Genomic DNA, 9559 nt, shown 5'->3' on the forward strand with positions numbered 1-9559 from the left:
TTTACATTTTAGTAATTTAGCAGACACTCTTATCCAGAGCGACTTACAGTTAGTGAGTGCATACATTTTTTCATACTGGCCCCCCGTGGGAAACGAACCCACAACCCTGGCATTGCAAGCGCCATGCTCTACCAACTGAGCTACACGGGGCACTATGCACAGCTTTCACGGGCCTTGTTCCATGTCGATCTGCGCACCTGGCTCTGTGTCTTCATTTCACAGACTGTGTGCTTAAAGCGGCAATCAGCAGTTGAAACAATAACGAAGCGAATTCCCCGCCCCTGTTTTGGTAAAAGCTGAGGGATGGGGAGGGAGATATTGATAGACAGAGCAATGGAAGCAAGGACATCCATATCAAAATGATAGTTTTAACCCTGTTTTGAGGTTACATAGTGTTTCTGTACACTTTGTTTACAAACATTGGAGTAAAACAAGCTTATATTTTGGTTCTGATGGGGTACGACAGTTGAACTAAGCTCATGAGGCAATAAGTTCTATTCTTCAAGAATCAATGGGTACATACAGTGGGGAAAAAAAGTATTTAGTCAGCCACCAATTGTGCAAATTCTCCCACTTAAAAAGATGAGAGAGGCCTGTAATTTTCATCATAGGTACACGTCAACTATGACAGACAAATTGAGATTTTCTTTCTCCAGAAAATCACATTGTAGGATTTTTAATGAATTTATTTGCAAATTATGGTGGAAAATAAGTATTTGGTCACCTACAAACAAGCAAGATTTCTGGCTCTCACAGACCTGTAACTTCTTCTTTAAGAGGCTCCTCTGTCCTCCACTCGTTACCTGTATTAATGGCACCTGTTTGAACTTGTTATCAGTATAAAAGACACCTGTCCACAACCTCAAACAGTCACACTCCAAACTCCACTATGGCCAAGACCAAAGAGCTGTCAAAGGACACCAGAAACAAAATTGTAGACCTGCACCAGGCTGGGAAGACTGAATCTGCAATAGGTAAGCAGCTTGGTTTGAAGAAACCAACTGTGGGAGCAATTATTAGGAAATGGAAGACATACAAGACCACTGATAATCTCCCTCGATCTGGGGCTCCACGCAAGATCTCACCCCGTGGGGTCAAAATGATCACAAGAACGGTGAGCAAAAATCCCAGAACCACACGGGGGGACCTAGTGAATGACCTGCAGAGAGCTGGGACCAAAGTAACAAAGCCTACCATCAGTAACACACTACGCCGCCAGGGACTCAAATCCTGCAGTGCTAGACGTGTCCCCCTGCTTAAGCCAGTACATGTCCAGGCCCGTCTGAAGTTTGCTAGAGTGCATTTGGATGATCCAGAAGAGGATTGGGAGAATGTCATATGGTCAGATGAAACCAAAATAGAACTTTTTGGTAAAAACTCAACTCGTCGTGTTTGGAGGACAAAGAATGCTGAGTTGCATCCAAAGAACACCATACCTACTGTGAAGCATGGGGTTGGAAACATCATATCGTGAGATTTTGAGTGAAAACCTCCTTCCATCAGCAAGGGCATTGAAGATGAAACGTGGCTGGGTCTTTCAGCATGACAATGATCCCAAACACACCGCCCGGGCAACGAAGGAGTGGCTTCGTAAGAAGCATTTCAAGGTCCTGGAGTGGGCCTAGCCAGTCTCCAGATCTCAATCCCATAGAAAATCTTTGGAGGGAGTTGAAAGTCTGTGTTGCCCAGCGACGGCCCCAAAACATCACTGCTCTAGAGGAGATCTGCATGGAGGAATGGGGCAAAATACCAGCAACAGTGTGTGAAAACCTTGTGAAGACTTACAGAAAACGTTTGACCTGTGTCATTGCCAACAAAGGGTATATATCAAAGTATTGAGAAACTTTTGTTATTGACCAAATACTTATTTTCCACCATAATTTGCAAATAAATTCATTAAAAATCCTACAATGTGATTTTCTGGATTTCTTTTTCTCATTTTGTCTGTCATAGTTGACGTGTACCTATGATGAAAATTACAGGCCTCTCTCATCTTTTTAAGTGGGAGAACTTGCACAATTAGTGGCTGACTAAATACTTTTTTTCCCCACTGTATTGTTAATTTATAAGTAAAACAATTTATGTAGCAACTGCAGATTGCCCCTTTTTAAGATGTAGGCTTAGAACAAATCTTGACAAACTTAAAGTTAGGTCTTAAATGTGTTGCTGATTGTAGTGTCAACGGTTAGTATTAGAATTTACTTATTTATACCCTATTGCCACTGATTATGTTGGAAAGGTACAGGTGTCGTGCTGCTGTACTTTTGGGTTGTTTTGTTTGTGGCAGGTGGGATTTCTGTGTTTTTTTGTTTTAAATCAGAGTGATGATTGAATGTTCGCTAATAATTTCACAGTGTGTGGTTTGTATGAAAAATGTTTTTACAACAATTAAAAGACATATGAATGCATGGTTTGAACTTTTAGTTGTATACAAAACGTGTTTTATTCAGTTGTGTGTGTGGCTACTGGCTTATTAAAACAAGATCTTTTGTCATTTGTTTTGGTATCAGTGATTAATCACACCTAAGTCATGCCAATACCACATTTGGATTATTCCAGCAAAATGTTCGTTTTAATTTCAATTTCAGCTTTTAATTTCTCCAACAGACTTCTGTCTTATATATCATATAGCGTGGGAGATAAGGACGATAAAAGAAAGGACTTTTTCTAAGTTAATTCACCATTTGACAAAATACATAACGCATGCTTATAGAGAAGGACATTCAACAAGCACAGCACTTACACAAATTACCGATGATTGGCTGAGAGAAATTGATAAAGAAGATTGTGGGGGCTGTTTTGTTAGACTTCAGTGCGGCTTTTGGCATTATCGATCATAGTCTGCTGCTGGAAAAACATATGTGTTATGGCTTTACTCCACCTGCTATATTGTGGATACAGAGTTACCTGTCTAACAGAACACAGAGGGTGTTATTTAATGGAAGCCTCTCCAACATAATCCAGATAGAATCAGGAATTCCCCAGGGCAGCTGTCTAGGCCCATTCCTTTTTTCAATCTTTACTAATGACATGCCACTGGCTTTGAGTAAAGCCAGAATGTCTACGTCTACGTAAGACTCAACACTATACATGTCAGCTACTACAGCGACTGAAATGACTGCAACACTTAACAAAGAGTTGCAGTTAGTTTCAGAGTGGGTGGAAAGGAATAAGTTAGTCCTAAATATTTCTAAAACTAAAAGCATTGTATTTGGAACAAATCATTCACTAAACTCCAAACCTCAATTAAATCGTGTAATAACTAATGTGGAGATTGACCAAGTTGAGGTGACTAAACTGCTTGGAGTAAACCTGGATTGTAAACTGTCATGGTCAAAACATATTGATACAACATTAGCTAAGATGGGGAGAAGTCTGTCCATAATAAAGCGCTGCTCTACCTTCTTAACAGCACTATCAACAAGGCAGGTCCTACAGGCTCTAGTTTTATCGCACCTGGACTACTGTTCAGTCGTGTGGTCAGGTGCCACAAAGAGGGACTTAGGAAAATTGCAATTGGCTCAAAACAGGGCAGAACGGCTGGCCCTTGGATGTACACAGAGAGCAAACATTAATAATATGCATGTCAATCTCTCCTGGCTCAAAGTGGAGGAGAGATTGACTTAATCACTGCTTGTGTTTGTGAGAGGTGTTGACATGTTGAAAGCACCGAGCTGTCTGTTTGAACGACTGGCACACAGCTCAGACACCCATGCATACCCCACAAGACATGCCACCAGAGGTCAGGTAGGCCAGTTGAGAACAAGTTCTCATTTACAACTGCGACCTGGCCAAGATAAAGCAAAGCAGTGCAATAAAAACAACAACAACAGAGTTACACATGGGATAAACAAAACATAGTCAATAACACAATAGAAAATCTACATACAGTGTGTGCAAATGTAGTAAGTTATGGGTGTAAGGCAATAAATAGGCCATAGTGCAAAATAATTACAATTTAGTATTAACACTGGAGTGATAGATGTGCAGAAGATGATGTGCAAAAAGAGATACTTGGGTGCAAATGAGCAAAATAAATAACAATATGGGGATGAGGTAGTTGGGTGTGCTAATTACAGATGGGCTGTGTACAGGTGCAGTCATCGGTAAGCTGCTCTGACAACTGATGCTTAAAGTTAGTGAGGGAGATAAGAGTCTCCAGCTTCAGAGATTTTTGCAGTTCGTTCCAGTCATTAGCAGCAGAGAACTGGAAGGAATGGCGGCCAAAGGAGGTGTTGGCTTTGGGGATGACCAGTGAGATATACCTGCTGGAGCGCATACTACGGGTGGGTGTTGCTATGGTGACCAATGAGCTAAGATAAGGCTGGGATTTGCCTAGCAGTGATTTATAGATGACCTGGAGCCAGTGGGTTTGGCGACGAATATGTAGTGAGGGCCAGCCAACGAGAGCATACAGGTCACAATGGTGGGTAGTATATGGGGCTTTGGTGACAAAACGGATGGCACTGTGATAGACTACATCCAATTTGCTGAGTAGAGTGTTGGAGGCTATTTTGTAAATGACATCGCCGAAGTCAAGGATCGGTAGGATAGTCAGTTTTACAAGGGCATGTTTGGCAGCATGAGTGAAGGAGGATTTGTTGCGAAATAGGAAGCCGATTCTAGATTTAACTTTGGATTGGATATGCTTAATGTGAGTCTGGAAGGAGAGTTTACGGTCTAACCAGAAACCTAGGTATTTGTAGTTGTCCACATATTCTAAGTCAGACCCGCCGAGAGTAGTGATTCTAGTCGGGCGGGCGGGTGCAAGCAGCGTTCGATTGAAGAGCATGCATTTAGTTTTACTAGCGTTTAAGAGCAGTTGGAGGCTACGGAAGGAGTGTTGTATGGCATTGAAGCTCATTTGGAGGTTGGAGTGTCCAATGAAGGGCCAGATGTATACAAAATGGTGTTGTCTGCGTAGAGGTGGATCTGAGAGTCACCAGCAGCAAGAGCGACATCATTGATATACACAGAGAACAGAGTCGGCCCAAGAATTGAACCCTGTGGCACCCCCATAGAGAGGTCCAGACAACAGGCCCTCCGATTTGACACATTGAACTCTATCTGAGAAGTAGTTGGTGAACCAGGCGAGGCAGTCATTTGAGAAACCAAGGCTATTTAGTCTGCCGATAAGAATGTGGTGATTGACAGAGTAGAAAGCCTTGGCCAGGTCGATGAAGACGGCTGCACAGTACTGTCTTTTATCGATCGCGGTTATAATATCGTTTAGGACCTTGAGCGTGGCTGAGGTGCACCCATGAACAGCTCGGAAACCAGATTGCATAGCGGAGAAGGTACGGTGGGATTCGAAATGGTTGGTGATCTGTTTGTTAACTTGGCTTTCAAATACTTTCGAAAGGCAGGGCAGGATGGATATAGGTCTGTAACAGTTTGGATCTAGAGTGTCACCCCCTTTGAAGAGGGGGATGACCGCGACAGCTTTCCAATCTCTGGGGATCTCAGATGATACGAAAGAGAGGTTGAACAGGCTAGTAATAGGGGTTGCTACAATTTCTGCGGCTAATTTTAGAAAGAAAGGGTCCAGATTGGGTCCAGATTTTGCAGCTCTTTCAGCTGGAAAGCATGGCCAGCCGTAGCAAAATGCTTATTGAAATTCTCGATTATCGTAGATTTATCGGTGGTGACAGTGTTTCCTAGCCTCAGTGCAGTGGGCAGCTGGGAGGAGGTGCTCTTATTCTCAATGGACTTTAGTGTCCCAAAACTTTTTGGAGTTAGTGCTACAGGATGCAAATTTCTGTTTGAAAAAGCTAGCCTTTGCTTTCCTAACTGATTGTGTATATTGGTTCCTGACTTCCCTGAAAAGTTGCATATCGCGGGGGCTGTTTGATGCTAATGCAGTACGCCACAGGATGTTTTTGTGCTGGTCAAGGGCAGTCAAGTCTGGGGTGAACCAGGGGCTATATCTGTTCTTAGTTCTGAATTTTTTGAATGGGGCATGCTTATTTAAGATGTAGAGGAAAGCACTTTTGAAGAACAACCAAGCATTCTCTACTGACGGAATGAGGTCAATATCCATCCAGGATACCCGGGCCAGGTCAATTAGAAAGGCCTGCTCGCTGAAGTGTTTTAGGGAGCGTTTGACAGTGATGAGGGGTGGTCGTTTGACCGTGGACCCATTACTGCGCAGGCAATGAGGCAGTGATCGCTGAGATCCTGGTTGAAGACAGCGGAGGTGTATTTAGATGGTAAATTAGTCAGGATGATATCTATGAGGGTGCCCATGTTTACGGATTTAGGGTTGTACCTGGTAGGTTCCTTTATAATTTGTGTGAGATTGAGGGCATCTAGTTTAGATTGTAGGGCAGCCGGGGTGTGACTTATTTCTGGAAAGGTGGATTTTTAGAAGTAGAAGCTCAAACTGTTTGGGCACAGACCTGGATAGTATGATAGAGCTCTGCAGGCTATCTCTACAGTAGATTGCAACTCCGCCCCCTTTGGCAGTTCTATCTAGACGGAACATTTTGTAGTTGGGGATGGACATTTCTGAATTTTTGGTGGCCTTCCTAAGCCAGGATTCAGACACTGCTAGAACATCAGGGTTGGCGGAGTGTGCTAACGCAGTGAATAACGCTAACTTAGGGAGGAAGCTTCTGATGTTAACATGCAAGACACCAAGGCTTTTACGGTTACACAAGTCAGCAAATGATAGAGCCTGGGGAGTAGGAGTGATACTGGGGGCTACAGGGCCTGGGTTAACCTCTACATCACCAGAGGAACAGAGGAGGAGTAGAATAAGGATACGGCTAAAGGCTTTAAGAACTGGTCTTCTAGTGCATTGGGTACAGAGAATAAAAGGGGCAGATTTCAGGCCGTTGTAGAATAGATTATGTACAGACAAGATATGGAAGGATATGAGTACAGTGGAGGTAAACCTAAGCGTTGGGTAACGATGAAAGAGATAGCATCACTGGAGGCACCGATTGAGCCGGTCTCCGCGTGTATGGGGGGTGGGACAAAGGAGCTATCTGAGGCAGGTTGAGCGGGACTGGGGGCTCTACAATGAAATTGTATAATAAGAACTAACCGAAACAGCAATAGGCAAGTCATATTGACATGGGAGAGAGGCATAAAGCAATCACAGGTGTTATTCGAGAGAGCTAAGACATCAACTGGTAATGGCGACGAAAGTTTGGGCTGAGGCTAAGCAGATAAACAGGATGGGGTACTGTGTAAAGGAACAGTCCAGCAGGCATCAGCTGTGTAGCTGAGTGATCATAAGGTCCAGTGAACAGCAATAGGTGAGTCCAGGAGCAGTTTGATGGCTGCTACGGCACAGGCGAGCAGGAGACACGGCTATTGATTGCGTGTGCTAGCGGGCCGAGGGTTGCAGATGGATCTTCGTGGTCGTCGCAACGGGAAGCCTGTTGAAACCACATCAGACGATCACGTCGGCAGACCAGTCGTGATGGATCGGCGGGGCTCCGTGTCGACACTAGGAGGTCCCGTCAGGTTGACAGAGAGGTAGATAGCCGGGAGATGGGCCTGGTTCGAGGCTAGCTCAAGGCTAACTGGCATTTGCTTCGGGACAGGGGTTGATTAGCCAACAACAACATCCATTCGGTTGTAGCTAGCTAGTTGCGATGATCCGGTGTTTAGGTCCAGTGATTCAGAGATTCCGGCAGAAAATCCAATATGTTCTGGGTCGATAGCGCGCTGTGCAGACTGTGCAGACTGGCCGATAATTGTCCAGGCTAGAGCTGGCTGGTAGGTAGTGCAGGCCACGGACAATGGTGAAAACCGCTAACGGTGGCTAATAGCAAGTAGCTAGTTAGTTGGCTAGCTGGCTAGTTTCAGCCGGAGGTTCAAGATAAAAAGGTATAAGAAATAATAGAATCCGTTCCACATTGGGTGAGGCGGGTTGCAGGAAAGTATATTTAGTTGAAGGATGAAAAGTGAGATTGAGAGGGAAAAATGAGAAAAATGAGAAAAAAAACAGGCTATTTACACGAGCACACTACAGAATACACGACTGCACTGCTACGCCATCTTGGACCAATCAAGTGTAATGTTTTTTAAAATGTATAACTGCCTTAATTTTGCTGGACCCCAGGAAGAGTAGCTGCTGCTTTGGCAGTAGCTAATGGGGATCCATTATAAATACAAATGCAAATACAAATGACAAAGGTGTCTAGCTGCTGAATTGGCCTTCACCTCTGACCTTAACCTCCAGAGTGGATAATATTTTAATCATTGATAATTTCACTGCACTTATTACTCCAACAATCTATGATCAATATAATTTAGCTTTTTAGCAATGTGATGCAGTATTACGTGCGTCACAATGTAACATTATTCTGCATCTTTGTTTCTCAAATTGTATATTTTTTCTGGATATCACTTCTACTGTGGAATAATATTGGTAAAAACAGCTTGATATTGTACAGCAAAGTGCTGTCAGATATCCCTGGCAATAAGGAACATGACCTTCCCGCAGACGTGTTACAGCCAGACTAGGGCCCGCAGGGTGTTAGTCAGAGCTGACATGATTTATTGGAGATATTATTTGACTTCCACATCCAGTCAAAACCCACAAAGACCCCTAATTTAAGGAGGGACGGCCCCTTGTCTGAGCCTTTATGTGCTGATGAGTTGGGATATGCTTCATTGGAGGATATTGATGGTGCTCAAGCACTGAGGAAACTTACCAGAGAGGGAACCAGTTAACACCTTGGAACCTTGTGTATTATGGATGGCTGAGATTCTGATCCTGAATATGTTTCTTGCAATAACAGAATAATTTTACTGTTTAACAATATATTTTTATATGATGTGCTGGAAAACATTGAGTGAAATTTGTAAAAAATATTTTTTTCCTGCCTGTTTTATCTCATCATTCATTTGCCTTTGTGATGCTTTTGAAATCATGGAGCCTTTTACAATGATGGCAAAACAGCTAATCTGAGTACTTTGACTTCATTGTGATAATAAACTCCCTGACAATCACACCTAACCCTCCATTGCCGCCAGGGTCGGATTAAGAAATCATAAATCAAATCAAATGTTATTTTTCACATGCGCCGAACGAATACAACAGGTGTAGACATTACAGTGAAATACTTACTTACAAGCCCTTAACCAACAATGCAGTTTTAAGAAAGAAAAAAAAATGTTAAGAAAGTATTTACTAAATAAACTGAAGTAAACAATAACTAAATAAAAATAAAAAAAATAGAAAAATAACAAATAATTAAAGAGCAACAATAAAATAACAGTAACAAGGCTATATACAGTGGGGGAAAAAGTATTTAGTCAGCCACCAATTGTGCAAGTTCTCCCACTTAAAAAGATGAGAGAGGCCTGTAATTTTTATCATAGGTACACGTCAACTATGACAGACAAAATGAGATTTCTTTTCTCCAGATAAACACATTGTAGGATTTTTAATGAATTTATTTGCAAATTATGGTGGAAAATAAGTATTTGGTCAATAACAAAAGTTTCTCAATACTTTGTTATATACCCTTTGTTGGCAATGACACAGGTCAAACGTTTTCTGTAAGTCTTCACAAGGTTTTCACACACTGTTGCTGGTATT

The sequence above is a fragment of the Coregonus clupeaformis genome, chromosome 20 (assembly GCF_020615455.1).
Source record: "Coregonus clupeaformis isolate EN_2021a chromosome 20, ASM2061545v1, whole genome shotgun sequence".
Taxonomy (NCBI): Eukaryota; Metazoa; Chordata; class Actinopteri; order Salmoniformes; family Salmonidae; genus Coregonus; species Coregonus clupeaformis.